This window comes from Ambystoma mexicanum, chromosome 2p (genome assembly GCF_040938575.1).
Source record: "Ambystoma mexicanum isolate Mex_15411 chromosome 2p, UKY_AmexF1_1, whole genome shotgun sequence".
Taxonomy (NCBI): domain Eukaryota; kingdom Metazoa; phylum Chordata; class Amphibia; order Caudata; family Ambystomatidae; genus Ambystoma; species Ambystoma mexicanum.
In genome coordinates this window covers 1,453,582,942-1,453,605,144 of record NC_090923.1, presented here as the reverse complement: position 1 = coordinate 1,453,605,144, position 22,203 = coordinate 1,453,582,942, and the positions used below count along the sequence as shown (strand labels likewise).

Sequence of the window (22,203 nt, the reverse complement as noted above, 5' to 3'; positions counted from 1 at the left end):
CATCTGAACGCCCTCGGCTCTGGAGACTCGCACTTACACCTCCCGCGGCTCTGTCGGTGTAGCAATCAACACTCCTAGAACTTCCTCCAGGGCTCTCCCACGAGCTCGAACTCCCCAGCACTTACCACCTCTTCCCTCTTACTTTTTGCACTTGCACGTTCTGAATGCTCACAAGGCATAGTAGATTTGTCCCTCTTCCCCTCAGCTCTTAATATTGTGTTGTAATGTACCCTCCCTCCCTGCCCTGTGGGCACTTTGAAACAGTATATTCTTATTGTATAAGCGCCTAACAAGCAAACAATAAATACAAATGAATACAAATGAGATAAGTCATTTTGATTGCCTGATCTCAACGAAGCAAGTGCTTTAGTTTTCAATGTATGCTCTCTGTGGAGGCCCACCTTGCTCCCATTCACTGCCAGATCTCAACAGGCTTAGAATGTGGTTCTGTGCATGCCAGTCATTGTCCTATCTCCTTCTGACCTGAGATAGCGCTCTTTGCTTTTGTTCCTCCCACATTAATGCCTGGGTGGTGTTTATAAGCTATTGATCATGCCCTCTTTATATAAGGGCTGTTTCAGAGCACCTTGCACAGCATGCTTTGGCTGCATTTAAGGCAGGCTGCACTTTAAGGCTCTTCATGGCATAGATATCCCACTCATGACTAGCCCCTCCATGCAGGATCCACACTCTATCTCGCTACATATAATTTCACTTACACCTAACCTGGACTGTTGGTACCTCTCACATTGTTCCCTCTCTACATGAAATCCGCACTTTGTATAATTACCTCACATTTCTCAATGTGTTGAAGACCTGAACTATATAAATACGTTTTATCCATTCGATACACATCTTACCAAACAGTTCTGAATGTGGGTACATACCTGCCAAACGGTACCCCTAAGTGGGATCCTATTCTCCCATTGATCCTTCTCTGTACAAGGCCTGGCCAGTGGGGTCTTACATGGAATTTGTTTAGTGCTCAAACCTGGAGCTACCCAAGTCATCTGATCGGATAAATCGGATAAAACATTTCACAAAGTGACATATATAATTGCATTAGAAATGTTGACCGAAATAGGATTGACTTCAATTTCTCCCTAAATGCAAATTGCAGATCTGTCATGGGTTTGTTCCATTCGCGAGAGTCAAACGTCATGAGGCAAAATTATGTTCTCTAAAGGTATCTTCCTTGCATCAGATGATAGTCATTTTTAATTGGATGCTGGGCATAGGAAAAATATATAGCAGGAGATTTTTCTTTTCATATTCGGAGTGCTGCCATTTTAGAGTTTATGGATTATCAGTAAATCAAATTATTTATCATACTATAGCTGAAACTAGAACCCAGCATACTGTCTACAGAAAAGAACAAATAAATATTTTTCGTTTGCTGTGACCACTATTCTTGTATCCTCTTTTGGATTTTTTGGTCGGCCATTTCAGTGTTTGTTAGGATGCCCATGTAGACGATATTGCAGTAGTTGGTTAAGACAACAGTGACGGTCAGTCCTTTTGGGGAACAGGGGTGTTCTTCATTCTGAATTGCGTTTAACCGTCATATGTGTTTGATGTAGTAGATGGCACAACCTCATTGATCTAATTTTGAAAATATATGGAAGGGACATTTTAGGATTAAGCAATGGGAAGACTGGTATTGGGCAAGAGGAGAGTTTTTCTCAAACTGATTTTAATTAATATATTCATTGAGGTTTATTAGCATATGTTCCCTTTTTGTGTAATTTAGGTCTGTTAAGTTTTTCATCAACTAGTGATTGATGTGAATGAAGAACTGCATAGGTTGCTATTATTAAATGATGGTATCCGAGTGTTCTTGAATGAAGCACTTAGTGACATTCACGTAAGTATGGCATTTGACTCCCATGCAGAATAGCCAGTTATGATAGGGATGACAGTTCCAATCCGTGCAGGACTCTACAGATGACATGAAAGGATTGGTCGGGAGGATGGCTCTTAACACGTCAAGAGAAGAAGCACCATAACTAGAACCATTGTCAGTCAGACTTCAGTCTTTCTCTAGATGGGGATGCAATGATCAAACACGGCTATGATATGATATGATATGGCAAAAGTGTTTCAAGGCGCAACGAGGCAAGGGATGGGGAACAGAGGGAAGACAGAGAAAACGATTTTACTAGGCCAGGTGACATTGAGATTGCGCAAGTGCAGGTGAGGGGGGAGGGGGGAAGTGCGGGGGAAGGGAGCGGGGTCAGTGCAGTACATAGGATAAACAGTAAAATAAATAAAAAACAATAAATAAATAAAACAATAAATAAAAGTATGGCCAGCTGGTGGCAAGTGCCAGGGTAAGAGCATACATCAGGTATCAAGTGCTGGTAGGGGGCTGTAGGGATTCAGAAACTGGCAGGGGGACATGGACCCGAGATCAGAGGCTGAGATGTCTTTATGGGAGGGCAAAAGGGTCACTTGCCCCATGCCCCCACCTTGGAGGGGGGCCCCACAAGGCTGCCATATCAAAAGAAATCACTTACATTGTTAACCAAACTTACATAGCCTTTTTATGGCATGCTGCTGAAACTCTAAACCTATTTTGTATCTGTTGTTGACAAGTACATTTTGCTCGGCTTTCTGTGTTCACTTTGGCATACATAGTTTGTGAAGTGACTGCAGCACAACTCCTGTAGCATCCATCCTGTAGTGGAAGGGTTCTAGAGAGATGATAGTGGACCAGATATCACAGGCCTCTGGCAATCATATTTTAAGGTCTGCTTATTTGACACAAAAAACGTTTTTCCCTTTTGTGCAATTCAAAGGTTTTTCTGTATGCCTATAAATAACAATTTCACAAGCCTGTGTTTTTGGCCTGTTCAAAGCTTTAAAATACAAAATAGAAACCTGGATACAATTCTAATAGGATCACATGAACTAAAATGCTGGTACTTATATACTTCCCTTGATGATGACAAAGCTAGAATCAGTCCCATTTTGCATAGAATGCTTCTATAATCTTTTGTTTTTAGAAACTGTCACTTGAATTATGTGAATTGTGTACTTTTCCGGTCATTACTATAAAATGGGATGATTTTAGTACATGGTAAGAACTGGAAAAGAAAATGGTCTAGTGCAGACATTACAGAATGGGTGCAAATCCCAGCCTCACCTCTTAACCAACGTGTGATACAGGTCATCTCACTTAATTTCGTATTGCCTAACCTGTCAAAATTACCAGTCCCGAAACCTTTTGAAATTGTCACCCTTCAGAAGGATTTTGTTCTCAGGGTTTCAGAGTCAAAAAAGTCCCACTCATGGTTTCACTGGTTATAGTGTTGCTTCTGCTGTAATAATAGTGAGCATTTATATATTGCACACCAGAACTATTTTGCTTTCTAATTGCAACACTTCTTGAAATCCATGTCCCTCTTCTAATCTCAGTATGCCTGAAAATGGACTTGTTCCTAGTAGCTTCTAATCTTCATCCGCCAGCTATGCTATATTATCTGTATCTATCTCCTTGCTTTCAATTGGTTTGCGGTATCCATGTTTGTGCCCTTTTGCATTCTTTTAGGCACCTAATGTGAGTCATCTGTGTATTCTAGATTATGTGCACCTTTTTCATACGATCTGTGTTCAGCATTTATACTATAACTGGTCTACCTTCCTCGTGCCTGCTATTGATGAAAAGTGTCCTCTGCCTATGGTAGAACACAAGTGTCCTTGTCGTTAACTGCTAATGTTGGCCTTGAAATGCTGCTTGTTTATCATTCAGATTACAGCAGGAACGAAGTGCGTAGTGGGACAGAAAGGGAGTACGTGTGAAGCAGAAGACTAGATGGCAAGCCTAGTCACACAGCCGCTCTCCATTTAAACCCAACATGGGTAATGCAATTCCAAAAAAGAGTTCTTCAAAATGATAAATATTCACTTCTTGAGTAGTATGAATTTCACAAAAATTCCCAAATAAAATCCAAGTCTTAGTCAGAGAAGTAGTTGTTTATCAAAAATACAGTTTCAAAAAATAGTCACTAATCCCATTTTAGTGAGGACGCGGCTAACACATCTCATATTTGAGTAGACTTTATGTGCCAATGCAATTCGGAGAATCTTTCTCCTTCGTCAGGGCAAGTCTGTGCTAATATAATGTAATAATAACAACAAATTCAAACATGACATATCAAGTGGTTGCGTGCCTGAACATAAGTATAATAACACATACACATAACAATAGATAAAAAATAATCACATACCAGAACGCAGGAGAATTCAAATCATGATGGGGTGTAGAAAAGGAAAAAACAAAAGAAAAAAACAGGAGAAATCAATGTTGTAGTATGGAAAAATAAGCGGTAGTAAAATATCTAGTAACAAAATGAAAGAGTTACCTCTCGAGTAGTGTAAAGCCAAAAGAGATAATGGTGCAGAAAGGGAGTACCCATGATTATTTTGATCACTGCAAAGCGGCACATCAAGCTATGAGTTGTGAGAACGATGAGGGGGCGCAACCACATATTTTGGATCTTTCAATCCCTTTGGTTCAGTGGAGGTGGGCCTCAAAGATGTCCGTGCCCCGGGCCCCAAAAGTGTTTAAGATGACCATGATCAGAGGGTAGCCAGGTAACCAGTGCAGTTTCAGTTTCAGCCAGGAGAACAGCAGGGGGGGAGAGGAGGAGAGAAAGCAGAAGCAAAGAAGATGGTCTTGAGGTGCTTCCGGAACCGGAGATGGCTCTCCTCAAGTTTCAGAGAGGCAGGGAGGCTATTCCAGAGGGAGGTCCCATCCAAAGAAAGAGATCTACGACCAACTCGTTGCTTGGAGAAGCGACCGACCCTGAGGGAGTTGGAGGTGGATGAGCAAAGAGTTCGAGAAGGAAGGTATTTAGGAAGAGAGAGTTGAAGGTATTGAGACCGCAGACCCCAGAAGGCCTTGTGGACAATGCAGCGGGTTTTGAACTTAATCCTTGCCGACACTGGGAGCCAGTGCATATAATTTAATCCTGGAGAGATACGATCCCTGGGCTTTGAGGCCAAGGACAAAACTTGCAGTCCTGTTTTGGATGAGTTGCAGAGGGCGGAGTGAAGAGGCAGGCAGATTTAGAAAGAGGCTATTGCAGTAGTCTAGCCTAGAGAGAACCCGAGCTCTGGAGACAGTGAGATTCTGGGGGAAGGAGAAGAAAGAAAGAATACCTGTGAGGAGGTGCCGCTGGTAGTGTGACTTCTTAGGGATGTCAGAGATGTGAGGAGAGAAGGAGAGTGTGGAGTCGAAGATGACCCTGAGGTTTTTAGCCTCACAGGTGGGAGCAAGAAGAGGGCCAAGAGAGGCCGACCAGAGAGTGACAGGAAAGGAGGGAGCAGGTGTTTCAATGAGGATAATCTCGGTCTTACTGGCATTAAGACAGAGATCATTGGTGGCACATCACTCCTGGTTAGCTGACAGACAGTCAGAGATGAGAGAAGGAGAAGAGGTGGCAGAAGGGAGCATTGGTAAATAGGAGCAGCCAAAGATACAGAATATAAATGAGAAAACTTTCCCTAGCCACAAATGATCAATGCTCACGTTCAAACAGAGAAATAAAATCCCTGTATTTATGCAATGGCTTGTATAGAATGCATTCTTGACATTGTACTAAGTCACTACCGGACTCTGAATTTAGCAGGAAATCCCAGGCCAAATAGCACATCCAGAGCACACACCCCAAAGTGAGCTGTCACAGCTCAAATACAGAGTTAATTTGAACTGTCATTACAGCTATCAAACTAGCTAACCAAAAACTGAGAGCAAAGTGAAACACATATTCAAATGAGTTAGCCTGCTCACAGGTACATTATGTTTATTATTTCAGATGAAAGACTTGAAATTGGCTAATTCAAATAGCATTTTAACACTGAAACATTTCATTCAGCTAGGAAAAGCCACCTCAAAAGTGTGAAGCAGATGTTGGCCAATTTCACAGGGAATTAAAAGCTATTGTAAGGATCACAATTACAGTGATAATGCATGTGATAGAGCGAGGTTCAAGAAAATCTATTGTAGGGCAATTACATAGGAGAAAATAAAAACGTATGCGTGTGGCACACCAACCGCAACAGCATATTTCGAAAATGAAGGTAGTGAACATTTGAAATGAAAGGAATTTTCAATGTGGATGTGATGATGGCCAGCTGCCACACAATACAAACGAAGGACCACCCAGACAATCCTCTTAAAGCGATTTCGGATAACATGCTGCAGATTTATGAAAGAATCATTATACAAATATTGTACGGTATTAAAGCAAACCATGTCAAGAACACGTTCTATAAAAAGCCATTTCACAAGTACAGTGTTCGAGTGGGATAACGTTATTCATCTGTGGCTTGGGAACTTTTCCTCCATTCCTTTTCTATTTCTTTTGGCTGTTGGTAGTCACCATATCCTCCATAAAACAATCTAATCGTTTGTGGTATGCCTTTCAATATTAAAAACGATATTAGATCCACATCACAAATCAAAACCCACAAAGAGCTCGTACCATTGTCTAGCACCTAACTCATCATGAACGTTTACTTGTGATGGCTCTTCGAAAGCACCCTGAATTTAATGGTACTTGTTTGACACCACACCTCGTGCTTGATGTTTTTTTGTCGAATGGGTGCTGTTTCTTTGCATCCAAAATGTTTGTGCAGTATGTGGTTTTCGTGTGGAAGAATATTATTTATTTTCTTAACCACATACTTTTGCTTTCTCTTCTTAAAACTGGAATGTGGGCTCTTAGCGGATCCTTTCTGCCCTCCTTAGGACCCGTTGGCCATCTCCTCTGTGACCGTTCGCCCAGGCCTGTTCACCCCTCTGACAGCTCATCCTAGCCGGGGGCAAGAATGTGCTGAAGTGTAATGCCAAGGATTTCCATGCAGCAGCTCCAGGGATCCGGGTGGAGAGACCTGTCAGTCATCTTTGTCCAGGTCGGATCAGAGCCGGCAGGCCGGGGATCCTATGGCGGCAACACTAATTGTGTAGTGAGATTAGAAGTCCCTTCGTGTTCACACATGACCAGGAAGGAAGGCAGGTAGCCCACGGCAAAGGAAGGCGAGGGCCGTTATTGACAGCCGACGACTGAAAGTCACCTGCCTAAATGCAAAGAATGTAGAGCATGGCAAAGGTTTCAGCAGACACATTCGTGTGGGATTAGTGTAGCATCACACAGACAACGAGGGTGTCACAGAGGGGGACATTAAAGGGGGACTGGATGTAGGACTAAGGGTAAACTAAAAAACACTCACTGGGAGAGAGGGCATTATTGGAATGCTGGTGAATACTGCACTAGGGTCCCAGTACTGGATTAGCAGGATGAGCAATTCAGGATTTCAGTGAATTGGCGGAGCGGTGTGTTGTTTCCAGTACTGGGAAAATAGGGGTGCTGATTGTCAGGCTTAAGATTCACTAGCAGAACTGTTTCACAGTTTACGTCTTCATGTGGATGGAGAGGCTATTCTATAATCCCCTGTAGGCTGTGGAATCAGTGGATTGCTGGCCTGCGCTGTGTCCCCAGCTGTTCCTCTAGTGAATACACGGGATCTGAACGGATTTTCCTTCAGCTTGGCTGAAGTGATGTGGCGTTCCCCCTTCCTATCCTACTTATTTGGCCATGGGAGCCAATGCAGGGCATCGGAGGTCCCACTCCGCATCTTGATAAGTGGGCCCTTTGAATCAACACTGAGCATGGACCTTCTGTTTCCTCTCGTTTCATACAGCGCATTTTATTTAAAGTTTAAGATATGCAGCATAAATCTTAAAAGCTCTGCAACATGTAGATATCGATTAAACAGCCTCCATACGTGACCACATTTGAGGTCCTACCCGACTAACACAGTTAAACTATAACATTGTGGTCAACGTGTCTCAGGCCAAAAAGACTAAACATGATATGGTGAAAAAGCACTAGCAAGAGAAGTGGGGGATAGGGGTTCCCCGAAAGAAATAAAAAGACTTTTACTGGCTCTTCTTGAGTGACACAAATCGTGCATTAAATGATACCCACATGAGCTTATGATCATTTAAAATGCGTTCCTTCAAAAGGAGACTTTTTCTGTTGCTGACGAGGTGACTATCCTCTGTAACCAGTCCTCACAGTTCGGCCTCACATTACTCTTCCAGTTCTTTAGAATGTGCTTCCATGCACTAATCAACGCTCTGTAGCGTATAACGTCATTTTGCCAACAAAAATCCATCGAAAAAACGAATCAAAGTGTTTATGGAGGGTTGGTAAGGGTATAAAAGGGGTCGGAAGGGGGTTGGGGTACCAATATAGGGAAATGGGGGATATGGGGGCACACCCTCCAAATAAAAAAAAATGTGATTTGTTTTTTCGATGTATTTGTGTCAGCAGAAAAACTGTCGAAAAAACGACCGTCGGTAAAGTAACATAGAACCCTTTGTAGACCCACATTCTTTTTGCAATAGAAATGCATAGATCAGCAGGAGCAGACCCAAGATCCTTTAGTGTAGTGACCTTACCTAGAGACAAATTGACCCGCCAGAGACCCTCATTCCAGAATGGCTCAACCTTTCAATTTCCCCAAAACATACAAGCATGTGCCTATTGCATCCAAGCAATCCCGACAGCTTCCAGAAGGGAGAAATACAGATCATGGATTTTTCTTTATTGCGGGTAGCATAGGTCGAGGTCCACCTTCATTTGGTTGCTAATAGCTTTTTTAAAAAGTTGTGCAACAGTGCAGTGGCTGTTTTACAATATTTAAAAACTAGCAAAGAAAATGCCTGCCATGGGAAAAAAAGGACCAGAGAACTACACATAGTCATTTCTACCTTTCCATGGCAGCCATCAGTGAAGAGATAGGGATGTCTCTGAGCAGAAATGGTGGCTTGGTAAAGCTGAGTCAGGGGTAACAGTGGGTCAGGTATTGGGGCAGCGAATGACAAAGCAGGAGGGTGGAGAGGGGAGACAAAGGATTGGGTGATAAGAAAGGAAGGAGCCTGAGAGGTGAAAAAAGTGGCATCAGCGGACTTTGGCAGATCTGGATCTGGAAAGAAGAGTAATAACATGAGGTAATGCCAGCCTTTGGAGCCCCCTGATTAGCTGAGATGCCATCCAACGTCATGAGTAGAGGGCTAATTTTAAGAAAGCTCTAAATTATGGAAGGTGACAAAGAGGTCGTGGTCTGTGCCCTGGGGATATCTCCCACTCCACCTCCTACTAATTAAGCATCACAGGGCGAAGTGGAATCAGTGTCCAAGAGATCTTTACAAGCAGGGTAAGTATTTATAGAGGTAACTGAGAAAGCATTTTTATGTCAGGGCTTTGCAGTAAAGTATTTGATATGTCCATGCTGACAACCAGTGACTCATGGATAGCAGTTAAGATGTCTTTAAATATGATGCCCAACATAAATTCTGTGATGGGTTCAATCACTAATTATATGGCCTCCTAAAGAAAGTGTGACTTTACCGATTGATTTTAATCAGTACAAAATACATGAAAAACTGTTTGGGTTAGCAGTTTAGCAGTATTAAAAGTGAAGCTTGTTTTGGTGGTGAAAGTTTGATGATTCCGGCACAGAGCATTACAAATAAATAGGAAGGTCCAGGTGCACAATGAAGAGCAGTATGGAGGCAATGTGGCCTCACAGTTTCAAGGTCCTAAAATGAAGGCTGGCAATATCCTGTAGAGCAGTAGGGTAATATCCCCATTGGGCGGCCTAACATTATAGCTAGTGTGGGTTCATTTTGTTGGAAAATGTGGTCTGTTTTGATAAGTTATCCACTGTAGAACCATGTGGTTTTTACCAATGTTTTTATCCAAAGTGAATTAAAATGGCCACTAATTGGCGTGAATCTCCAAGTTGTATTCTAGCAGTTGAGGCACGTTTTTATTGCTACTAAGACCTTTGTAATGTGCCAGTCTGTTCTTGTAAACACGGTGACAAGAGGTCAGAATGATCTGGAAGAGCTTTTGTCTAAAGAGGGATGACATTCCCCTGATGACGGTTTGAGTTGTTAAGGATTGGATGGTGGGTTAGGAAAATTATGCATTTGTGCTATATTAAGGACATTTCTTAATTTTATAATGCCAAGGAAGTGTTGTTATAAGAGTGGACTTACTTTCTAATAAAGCAGTCTTTTCTCAACCAGCCGAGAGTGAGCAAGTTCATTCCTGCTGTCTATGCCAAAGTGGTTTGATTCACGCCACATATTCCAAAGAGTAGGTGTAGGAAACCTTCATCTATGACCTTAACAACATGCCAGGGTGCTAATAGCTATATGCCATGTCACCACTCGCTTGTCAGCTTTGCCCAGGTTTTGCTTGAGCCTGTAACTTGCGCTCTGGGTCATTTGAAAGCGGTAATGCCCCCAACCTTAGGGGTTATTGCTTAAATAATGTGTGCACTAAATTAGTAGCGATGACTGAAACTGTAGGCTATAGGTCAAACTCAGTGTGACTTTGAGGATAAAGCATGTGTAATTAAGATGGCATTGCTGCCGAAATTGCTATATCTATTTAACATGCTAGAGCTTCCCCTCTGTGCAAACGTCCTATCAAAAATACGCAGGGTGCTCAATAGCTTTTTGGGGCAAGAGGGCTAGGTCAGAGAAGTCTCTGGATGTTTTGCAAGGCCTTGGTCAGATGGGGGTTTTGGTTACCCAAGTATTCAAAGTTACCCCTGGGCGTATACACTGCATTCTCTGTATTACTAGATTAATGCTGATTTCACGCACTCATCTAACTGCATGACCATCAAGAAAGACCTGGTTAGCCCAGTTCTGCTAGATTGCCTCTTGACCATGGAAAAGACATTGCCACTCTCCTCGACTACCCATCCATCAACTCGCCACAATATTACAGAATGGAAGAAGGAAACGCAGCTTGTTTCCAAAGAGTCAATCTTATGACAAACCCATCCATCCAAGCCAATAGGCAGATGCTGGACTGGAAACATTGGCAAAAAGCTGGGATCTGGAAAATTAAACATATATTGGATGGGAGAATGTTCAAAGACTATGGATGCCTGAAGTTTAAATATAAATTTTGAACCAAATATACCAACAACTAATATTCATGACCCCCCATACTATACAATCTCTCCTCGTCACTCCCATTGTGTGTTATCAGTCAGTTGCTGCCCCACACTCTGACTCTAGAGACTGTTATAGGGTAAAATAGACTGGTAAAAAGACCTAGAGCTTTAGATATCATTTCAAGACTGGCATCAAATCTGTTCTAATAAGAACAAACAGTAATGTGGTGATGTGTGGAAACATAACTACGCTTCAACTGTGAGACTTGAGTGAGGGTGACCATAGCTCAGTCGAGTCTGAGGTTTCATAGCATACACATGAGAAGCTTCTACAAACTTCTTTTTAATTTTGGATCTGAGGTGGCACGTTTAAGCACCACTTGTAAGCAAAAACAACTATGTTGGAGTACAGATTGGAGGGGGATTAGATGTGAGACGGGGCATACAATTTGTGGGTGTTTTTGGAATTGTAAATAGCACAGTGAGTAGAGCGCTGGCTTTGACATCTGTGCAGAGCCTGCTGATGGAGATTCGAATCCCCGGCAGGGCCAAACTCAGCCTGTCATCCTTCCAAGGTCAATAAAAGAGCACCACATACCGTGGATAATAATAAGCAGAGCTCAGATGCCTGAGGGTTCATAGTGCTATATAAATGCAAAATTATTATTATTAACTACTCATTGACCACTTATGGCCCTGCTAACCCTTATAGCCATTACAACCCACTACCTGCCCCATCCACACCATGAATACACCCACCTGGATTCGCTTTGGGCTAGCCCTATGAGGAAGTTACATCCAAATTAGTGATGTTTAGGGTCTGCCTGTACTATTTCCAAGCAGTTTTAAGTGAGTTCATGGCTTAATTGCAGTTTTAAATAAGCTCCGGGGATAATACAAATGTCTTAACCAAGTGCGCCTTAAGCCACTTCATATATAACAAATATGTGAATCCCTGAATCTCCTTGCACCGAACTCCTGTTAAAACAAGCACTAGCAAAGCCAACAGTTTTGGCTTCTGTATAGGTATTTCAAAGCCATTTATCAAGCATTCTTTTCATATGCCCAACTAATCACATCATTTTCCAGTTGTTGCAATGCTATTGCCCTGTATGCAATTATGTCAGTGCCTAGCAAATGCCTAACCCATACCTACACAAAGTTCAAAGTGTTGTCTTTGCCAATGCTTTCTTAAACAAATCGTATTGCCTTAAGAGATAAAGGAACATATATCTATAAGGCCAGTCACCTGAAAAGTGAAATTATTTTTCCAGCATGCACAGTATAAGCAAAGAAAGACTGAAAGCCAAAAGTAACATGTATAACCAGAAATGAGGGTTTGCATGGGAAACCTTTATGAATGAACCATGAATGAAACACATTAGAAGCTCACACAAATAAACACAAGATGCATTCTAAAGGCATCTTTCCTTACTTCTCATGTAATCGAAGTTTAAAACCTTTTCCTTAAGTGCACCATCTCAACAGATGTTACCAAACTCTTCAAAGTGTAACCGTTTATTGAGAAGCCACCCTGAACACATGGAGTTCCTTCCTTCCCCACTTAAGGTGTGATGCAACAAACTGTTTACAGATTATTTTCTTTAGCCCTACTTCAGACACATATCATGCCCCTTGTATCCCTCCACCTGAGCTAACAATGAGCCAAGAGCCAGGCCGGTGTACGGGAAATATATTGGTATTTATTTAAATTAAAAATAATAGAAATTAGCACGAAAATGTCAAACACCACTTTATCCGCGGCACAACACAATCAACTTCTCTCAGTATAAATAAACCACAAAAGTGAATTGAAAAGAACACAATCACTATTCTTCACTTGCTACAAATTTCACTTCACAAAATAATTACACTCATCAATAACAAAAGTAGTGTTTTGCGATTTTGATTTTCCTGCAGGCTTAAAGGCTAGCAGTAGGATTTCAAGATTGGTACGAATACATATGGCAATTATAATTTTGCACACACTTTTGGTTTAAAATAAACACATGGTGATTTAGCGGTTTTCTTTTTAGACCCCCCCTTGCTTTGGTCTATGTTGGGAAGTCAGAGAGAAAAATTGGAATGATTCAGGGAAATTTGGATTTCAGACCCCCCTTACTGAAAGGTCTGTGTTGGGGAAGCTCGATAAAAAGTTTGGACTGATTTTAGAACAACAATAACCCTCTTCATTAAAGAAGTCGGGGTCCCCAATTAAATTCTAGGCTATAGTTTCAGCGCACACTGAGAAGCGAGCTTTGTTAATTTCGAATTTTAACAAAATTCTCCCTGTAGGGTTCTGCCAAATTGGGACTTATAATAATTATAATATATAATCAGCCCCTGAAATTGACCCAATTCACAGTGACCAGTTTGGTTTTGTGTTTTTACCAAATGCAGTAAATTGAAAATGCCACCTGCGGTAAAATGCAATTGCCACCTGCTTCACATCTGTCTGTATGCTATCACATGTAGCCAGGACACATAATAAGTAGACTGAGGCTGACTTACTTTTCTTTTTTCTTGTGCTTTATAAGAGATTAGAATGTATAAAAGGTACAAAGAAAAATTTGCAATGCACTAAGTTTTTACATGACATTCGCTGTGATTCAAAAATGAAAAAAAACAACCATGAACACATTTCACTTTTAAAGTTTCCCCATGGTCAATAGCTTTTTCTGTACAATAGACTTCAAACACTCTTCTTTACGATAGACGTCCAGAACACTGCTATAACTGACCTTAATATGTGTCACTAATCTTGGCAGCTCATAAACCTTCTGTTACATCTGAAGATTGTTACATGAGTGGTAAAAACACATGAGAAATAGCTGTCTAAGTTTAAGAATGTGAATGCACTTTTCTAGGTTGCAACTATTTGTAAAATGCGCTTATCAAAGGCCCCTGAAATATAGCAATTGCTCTGCAGAGCACCTGAAAATGAACTACACATGTTTGTTAATGTGAATGTAACACAGCATTCCCCAGCCTGAAATTGCCTATAACTTGCAACCAAAGACAGCAAACTCACACCTCAATTTTCACTGACATCTTACCAAAAATAATGCTTGGTTCTGTGTGACTCTGTACAGTGGAGCCAGGACCCACTCCACTCGGACTGGTGACAATTTATTTTCCTGTCTGTCTGCATAGAGCCCGCACAGAAAGTTTCTTATTTACTTTTCCTTCACTCTTAGACTGAATTAACTCCAGGAACTATTTTCCCCGGCCTGCCTGCACCATCAAGAACATGCAGCACACCGACCCAGAGCTAGAGAGAGAGAGTGACCGCCCCAGAGCCGCAGAGACAGCTCTTTTTAAACCCTTTCTGTGTCCTATCCATGTATGTATGATTGCTCAAAGAAAGTATAAGGAATGACCGCCTCTGACAGTGATGTCATGTGCCAATCAACACCACCTTCCTATGTTCAGTAACCAACCCACTAGAAAGTTCCAGAGAGCACGTGATTAGCCTGTACTTTTGACTGAGATTCAGAGCAGCAACGGATGAAGAGTGTTGCATTTCTCTGTGCTGTTTTCCTGTTCTGGACATTTTAAACAATAGCTTACTTTGAGCCAAACAGGCTCCACCTTCCACAGCTCACATTCCACACATCATCCCCGCAAGAGCAATTTATATTCCTCGTGTTAGTTTCTTGCATTTCCAATTACATTGCACAGCCTGTGTCTGCCATCACACTTATCAATTTGTGCCCCTAATCTGCACCAAATGTGTGCATCAAAAGTTGTGGACTGAACCGCATAGAATATTAGTAAGGGGATAGGTTAATGGGTTAGGGGTGTTTGGAGAATTAGTAAATGTTAGTTTTATATTTCATTACACTCAGTCCATATCATGTGTGATATGATATCTGTGGTGTGGTGCAAAATGATAACAGCTTTTATGCAGTGTCAAATTCAAACCACCCTTATAGTTGGCATGTCCTCTATGCATTCACTGACTTAGACCAGCCCATAGTCTCACACTCGAGTCTCACACTCTTGTTGGCAAATGGGATCAGTTTTAATTTTGTCAAAGGTTTTATACACTTTACAACATTCTCTTTAAGGGGACGGGGTCTGAGACCGATTACAAACAGGGGAGGTCACAAGCCTGAACTCCTTAAGCTACAACAAGGATCTCTGATACAACACTTGTACAAATTCTACATGTTTTCTCAGACAGGCTAACACAGACTGCCACACCAAGTGCAATCTTTCTACGTGGCTGCGTCAGCAAACTCACATAGAACATGTGATGAAGAATAATGCAGGAACCCCTTGACTTTGCGAACAAGCATCCCAGAAGTGTAGACTCCTTGAAACCATGGGTTCAGGAAATCCGTAATCCCAATTTATGAGCCTCAGGGAGAATCTCCTTAGAGGAAAAGGGTAAAAGGGTGCGAGAACCCATTACAACCAGGATTTTGTAGTTATAATAAACAAGAAGTCCCATTTATTTATTGAGTTATGTTCATAGTGCTTTGTTGTTTTGCCCAACTTATTTTATCTCTGCAAAATAAAAAAATAAAAATAATGCTTAACTTGTTTTTTTTGGTCTTGGCTTGGTCATTGGTCCCCTTCACCTTTTTGACACTGTGCTATAAAAAGCCATCTTTTTTAAAGTATGAAAACCTATATCTATGACTCTTTAATTACCTGTAGTAAGAACTCTCGTGCCCCAGGGCCAGATGGTCTGTCAAATACAGTTCTAAAACTTGATCCCGACCTGTGGGTGCACATCATGGGCTTAGTGTTTAACAAAATTACATCGCCAGCAACCTTGCTGAAAACATGGACACAGTCCATTATAGTACTGATTTTCAAAAAGGGACAGCACTGGCTCCCTTGTAACTACAGGCCTATAACACTACTATATATACCGGCAAAGATTTATGCGAGTTTAGTGTTGAGTGAACCAACGAACTGGGTTCTGGTTGCAGGCAGATTGAACCTGCTTCAAACAGGTTTTGAGGAATGGGACGGGTATGAATGCAAACATCTTCATCCTGGGTATCTTAAAGAAAGAAGCGATGGTGAGGTCGGGACCCGTCTACATGGTGTTTATCGACTTTGCTATGGCATTTGACAGCGTCGACCAAACTCGTTTATGGTTGAAACTAAGAAAGTGGGGCTGTCCCGCTCAAGATCCTTGTCGCCTTACACTCTGATACTTCTATCAGAGTGTCTGAATTGACAGGGCAAATTGTCATTACCAATTGCGACTACATGTGGCCTTTAGCAAGGCTGTGTTTTGGCCCACCTACTCTTCTGCCTTTTTCTCTGGGACCTTACTGAAAATGTTGAAGGTATCCACAGTTTTTCAATGAGTTTAGCCATATTAGAGTACTTACTCTAAGCGGACAAACTTATCCTCTTTGATTACACGCCAATAGGTTTACAGCACAAGATCGATGCACTGGCTGAATACGCGGAACTAACATAACAAAATCGCAGATACTTACTTTTAGACCAGGGATGACATTAAAGTACAAGAGCTTCCGATGGAGCATCAGTAGTACGCCCCTAGAAAAGGTTTCAAACTTCTGCTATCTGGGATGTAAGTTCCTTGAACTCCATAGGAAAACTGATTTACACATTTACCAATGCTCTCAGATGCTGAAGCTCACTACTCAAGCTTGTGCTGTAAACGAGAAATTTGGAAATGTTTCTTTGAGCCCAGTCTTAACATTCTATAAAACCAAAGTTCTATAACCTATGGGTGAGAAATGGATCCTCCCTACTTCATTGGATTGTGACGCTCTGGATGGAATGTTTTGGAGAAAGGTCTTACACCTACCTAACTGTTTTCCAGCAGCAGTTATCCGTTATGAGTTGGGTGTGTCCTCCATTCAATTTTATCTATCCTGGAAGAACCTCTCACTGTTGAAAAACATTCTCTATGCTAAGGAGGGCTCAATTGGTGGCTGTTAAAACAATTGCTACATAAGAAGTCCTGGGTCACCTTTCAGAAACAGGGAAACAGAGTGTTACTTGACCTGTGAGAGGTATGGTATTTCAAAAGACACAGTTTGTTCATAATCCAACCCACTTGAAAAGGAGACTCAAAGAATGGGACTGGATTGACACAATCGATAAAGTCAGATTTTACCATCTATGCGCTTGCTGAGTGATGTCAGACCAGTCGAAAGTTGTCTGTAATACTCAAATAGGTCTCCAAGCAGAGCATGGCAGTCAATTGTGATGAGGCTAAGACTGAACTGGATCCACACTAAAGAAATCTTGGGTGTCTGGAACAAAGTCCCGAGAGATTTGAGATTGTGTTGTTTCTATTCCCTGCTCGGAGAGGTGGAGACTTAACACCACATATTGCTGCATTGTAGATAATTAGAGGCGAGACGCATGTCATACTTTGGTCACCTCATTCAACCCTATGCCCATGTCCACACTGAAAGAGTGTGGCAGTTTATCATGAATTTTACAGTCAAAATAAATGGATGGTCACTGATATTCACTTCCCAAAAGAAATCTTAGATGCAGGCGAAAGGGTAACATGATCGACTTGAGATATATTTTAATTGAGCTTCTCTTGTTTGTTTTATCCTCCTTTTCTTGTTTTTTTTTCTTTTTCTGTTTTCCAAGAGAAATCAGTTTTAACTTATACAGTGTTTCTGTGCCTTAAATGCTGTATTTTGTATTTTAATTGGATTATTACCTTGTATTTTGTGTTTTAAATTAAGGTTCTCTTTGGTTTTACTGTAAGCATCTTTTTCATTTACCAGATTAGTTCGTAAGAGAAATAATCTGTCAGTCAGTCAGTCAGTAAAACTTTATTTCGACGTAAGCCATAAAAGTACACCTATGAAACAATTATACACATCCTATCGCAAAATATACATAACAAATGTATCAGTACTAAACAAAAATTACAGAATGAACATAATAATAAATAGCCTGACCACTAAGGAGCGCCTCTTGAACACAAATCAATGCACAATTCGAACAGTATTCATCACATGAAAGCAAAAAGACACGATGTAATGATTAAAGAGCCACAAGGGTACAAAAAATGAGTAGATAAAAACCAAACAACTTTCATCACTTAAAAAAGCCAAGATTTCATCATTTAAAAACCACAGGGGTACTAAGAACTTTCAGGTAAAACCAGTGAAAACCTAGTTGTTAGGATCAAGTCCGACTTTGGTAACCCCAGTCTCATGTGACAACCGGGGTCTCCTTTCACAGGGAGTCTTTCCCCCCGAGAGCATAGCCTACAGAGGACGGATGGAACCTGTCAGGATAGAGGCTCAGGTGAAAAGGCAGGAGCAACTAGCAAAGATAAAGGAGGTAACAAACAAATACAGCAGATCAGAATCCCGTCTAACCTTAAAATGGTACAGTCCACATCTCCCTCAAACAACACCCAACTTCTACCTGTTGTGATGTAGCTGGAGGTGATGAACCTACTTGCTAGCTCCTGCCAGGATAGTCTAGAGAGTCCAGGATAGCCAGGGAGAAGTCATGGTCAAGGAAAGGTCCAGCAATGTCTTCTTTGTGAAGGAAACCTGACACGAACGCACAAGGGCGCAAACTAGGGGTAAAACAGATGGTGAGTTTCAGAATGCAGGAAGTCCCAAAGGAAGTCTCTGAAGCGTAGGTCTGAAGAACAAGAGAATCCAAGTCCAGTTCCAGTCAGCAAGCCAAACAATAAAAACAAAAGAAAAGCAAATCAGGGCATAGATACGGGAATCCACTGAAGAGAACAGTAGGAGAAATCCAATGGGGAAAACCAGAGTAACCACAAGCCACAGGGAACAAGAAGGAGCAGTGCAGGAAACACAAAGCCAAGTTCAGGGGGAGCCAGGAGATCCGTCCGAAGGAGCGAGCGTCAGAAGCAGTCAGAGGGCAAGGCAGAATGCAAAGTCCAGGAAACGTGAGCCAAGAAGGGTCTGAAGCTGGATGTAATTGACAAGGTGAACATGGAACGAAAAGCTGCTTGCCGGGTGAAGTGTTCCGGTTAAGGAGCGCCACCCTGCAAGTTTAATTTGCTTATATGCAGCCTCCTCCGGGTAGCGCAACACGTGATACGCCACGTGAGACGGCGGAGTACCGGACCTGCTGGAAAATGCAGTCCGTGGCAGGCACCGTGGCGCTCGCTGCCCCAAATGCCACAGCAGACGCCACAGAACCTTCTGCCTGGCTCCCAAGAAGCGGGAATGCCTCGAGAGCGGGCGGAACATGACACTAGTTCACTGTAATAGGTCTTACCTATACCAAATAATAAGGTAGGTACATAACAGAAATCAGTAACACTACATTAGTTTAGCTTTCCGCATGGAGTAAAAACCATGCCCAGTGCATGTTTAACCTAGCATGGTGTCATAATCATTAATTGCCACCTACTTGAAATTATGGGCAAGACTGCCTTAGGTGTCTTGCTCAAGCACAGTAAGAGCCTTGGCTTTTATGGCCTAAGCCCTATGGATATATGAGGACACTGCAAAAATAATCGCTCTGTTAGATGTAGACTTACATAGGGCTTAGGCGTCCTTAAGATTTCAAACTGGGTGCATTTTCAGAAGCAACTTAAGAAAGCGTGCCCTGGGGAAATTATAAGCAAGGCATCAAAATAGAAAATGTGCTGCGTTCTGTTTGTGCAATTCGCATAATTGACATAAAATGGAATTGCTCATATGCCACACCAGCATCCAATCTTGCAATGGGAGAATTCCTAGTCTAAATTTAATATAAAGGGCACGAGGATACCCGAGAGACACAAAATCCAGGTACTTTTCATAAATTCCATCTTAATGGCCCAATAATCTACGGAAAGGTTAGACCCTAAACATACTATGTTAGTCCTGTCCCTCAATACAGATTCAAATCTGTGGGCAAGCATGCACTTAGAGCCAATAGCTATTTGATGTGGATTAATAATCAAAGGTTCAGCAGTGGCATCATCAAAGCCTTTTAATTTTAATTACTCTGCAGGCTGAATCCTCTGCTGCAGTATAGCACCCATGGGTGACCATTTTGTAAAAATGACCCAGCTCTTCTTTTTCTGCCATTTTCTGGTTGTGTGGTCTTTCTTGTGGTTCACTCTGCACGTCAAACCAGGTTTGAGCTCTTTGTTCATATTGCCTTTGGCGGGCTTCAGTCCTGAAACCCGCCTCTGGCTTCAGTGTGTCTGGAAGGGCAAGAACTAAGTGAGGGAAGTTCCTGAAACTCCCCTGCCCTTTGTCTCTAGGAATGCCTGAATGCACCCAGTCCATGTTTGAGTGACAGCCTAGTCTGTGCATGAATGGGAGAAACCTTCTTAAAAGGTGAAGGTTTTGGGACTAGAGGCAGAGTCAACCACTGCAAAGAAACAGTGAACGAAGCTTGCTACATTCTCCTGGACCTTTGAATTGCCCAGCAAAGCCCTGCTGCTGTGCTGAAACTCCTTTTTCTGATCGACAAGAGAAGCTCCGGAAGGGACGACTTTGTTCCTTGGGTTAGTGGGAACAACTAAGCCAGAGACAAACTCTTCTGGACCATCTTCCCTGACTGGCTGTACTTCTTTTGCTGCTGCAGGAACAGAGTGCCAGGGCTCGAGAAATCTGTAGTCGAGTGCAATGTCTGCAATCCGGCCAGAAGCTCAAGGAGTCTCTTAGAAGCAGGATGACCAGAGCTCGAGCCTCCTCACCAGAGTGCAGGACTTAAGGAGTGAAGGAAGCCCAACCAGTATCCAAGATCCCCGGTGGTGCTGTTTAGCGCCCGCTGATCCAAAAAGAGCCCGTAGCTGCCGCCGACCTCCAAATTGCTAGCGCAAAAGTCCTCCAGATGGCCTCCCTCTTGTCCCCACAACTGAGGGTAAGGAACCTAGGATCTGCAGCACTGCAACAGGACAGAAGCCAGCTGGACCATGTTAGGACAGTTTTTCTGAAGTCCAACTAAGGGCTTAGTAAAACATTCAACTGAGGCAGGGGAAGACTCCACTCTTAGTATGAGGCTGTACCACCTGAGTTCATGGTAGGGTAGACAGAGCCGCCATGTTTATCTTAGGAGGGAGAGGGGGCTGTAGAATCAGTGCAAAGGAAACTGTAATACAAATGGTCCAAACAAACACTAAAACACTATGGGCCTCATTACTACAAGTTTGCCGGTCCGGTAATTATGGTACTGGTAAGCTTGCCGGTACTGTAGTTACCAGACCGACAAACTACGAGTTCCGCTTGCGGGTGCCATCTAACCCGCCAGTACTGGCCTGGCGGGCATACCGGCACCCGCGAGCAGAGCATGTGAGGTACACCGGCACCATTCACGAATGGTGCTGGTGCATCCGGCTTCACCATTCCCATTGAGCCCTATGGGGCTCAAATGGGAATCGGGAAGAATTTTTTACGGCACCCGCGAATGGGCAATTACCGTGTCCGACGGGTCTATAATGACCTGGTAATTGCCCATTCACGGGGTGCCGGAAAATGTTGCAAGTTTGGCAGCAGCCTGACGGTTTTACTGGCAAGGCTACTGCCAAACTTGCAATGAGACCCTATGTATTGCAAAAATTAAGGATTTATTTAAATACAGTTAGGCCCAGATAAATCTAGGCATAAATAAGTACTAACACACATTATATGTAATCACAATAATCAAAACACAACACTATGCTTGAAGGTGCACAGACCAAAGCATATAAACTTATTTGGAACACCTAACAGTAGTTCTAGGGAAGTCAAAACCTTTTCATACACATTCAGTATTGGTCACACCTATTCTTGGGGAGTAAAATGCAATGGTTACGTTCACAATTACATTCACTAATGCCAGGGCAATAGACCCTACCAGTTGTACAATAACTCTCAGTAACAAATCACATAATCAGTCGACTGGACAGTATACATTTTATGAATAGTGGAACTCTTCCAGGTACAGTAAAAAACTATAACTACCTTTGTGATAACACACAGTTATAAAAGGTGAGTAAAACCTAAGGATGTAAAATTCAGTTACAGGTCCTTTTGAGATCAGTGAAACATAGATTGGTATAAGCAGTAACTCTTGTAACTTATTTTTGGGATGGCACACAGCTAACTCAAGGTAAGTAAAACCCATATACTTTTTTAACCTCACAATGAAGTCCAGTTTAGATCTTTCCCAGCTATACAAGTAACTTATGTATGACTTATGAGGGACAGTTAGAACCAAAAACTATTCTTATGTTTGTCTACAACTGTACAGGGAAAGCAAAACCCAATGTTACACTTTACTGAA

At 42.1% G+C, this 22,203-nt stretch overlaps 1 protein-coding gene across 2 annotated transcripts in view; it reads left to right on the top strand.

Moving 5' to 3' along the window:
• The window catches only part of SEPTIN12 (septin 12), a 552,608-nt gene that overhangs the window by 310,619 nt on the left and 219,786 nt on the right, over positions 1-22,203 (top strand). The gene's annotated exons all lie outside the window — the stretch shown is intronic.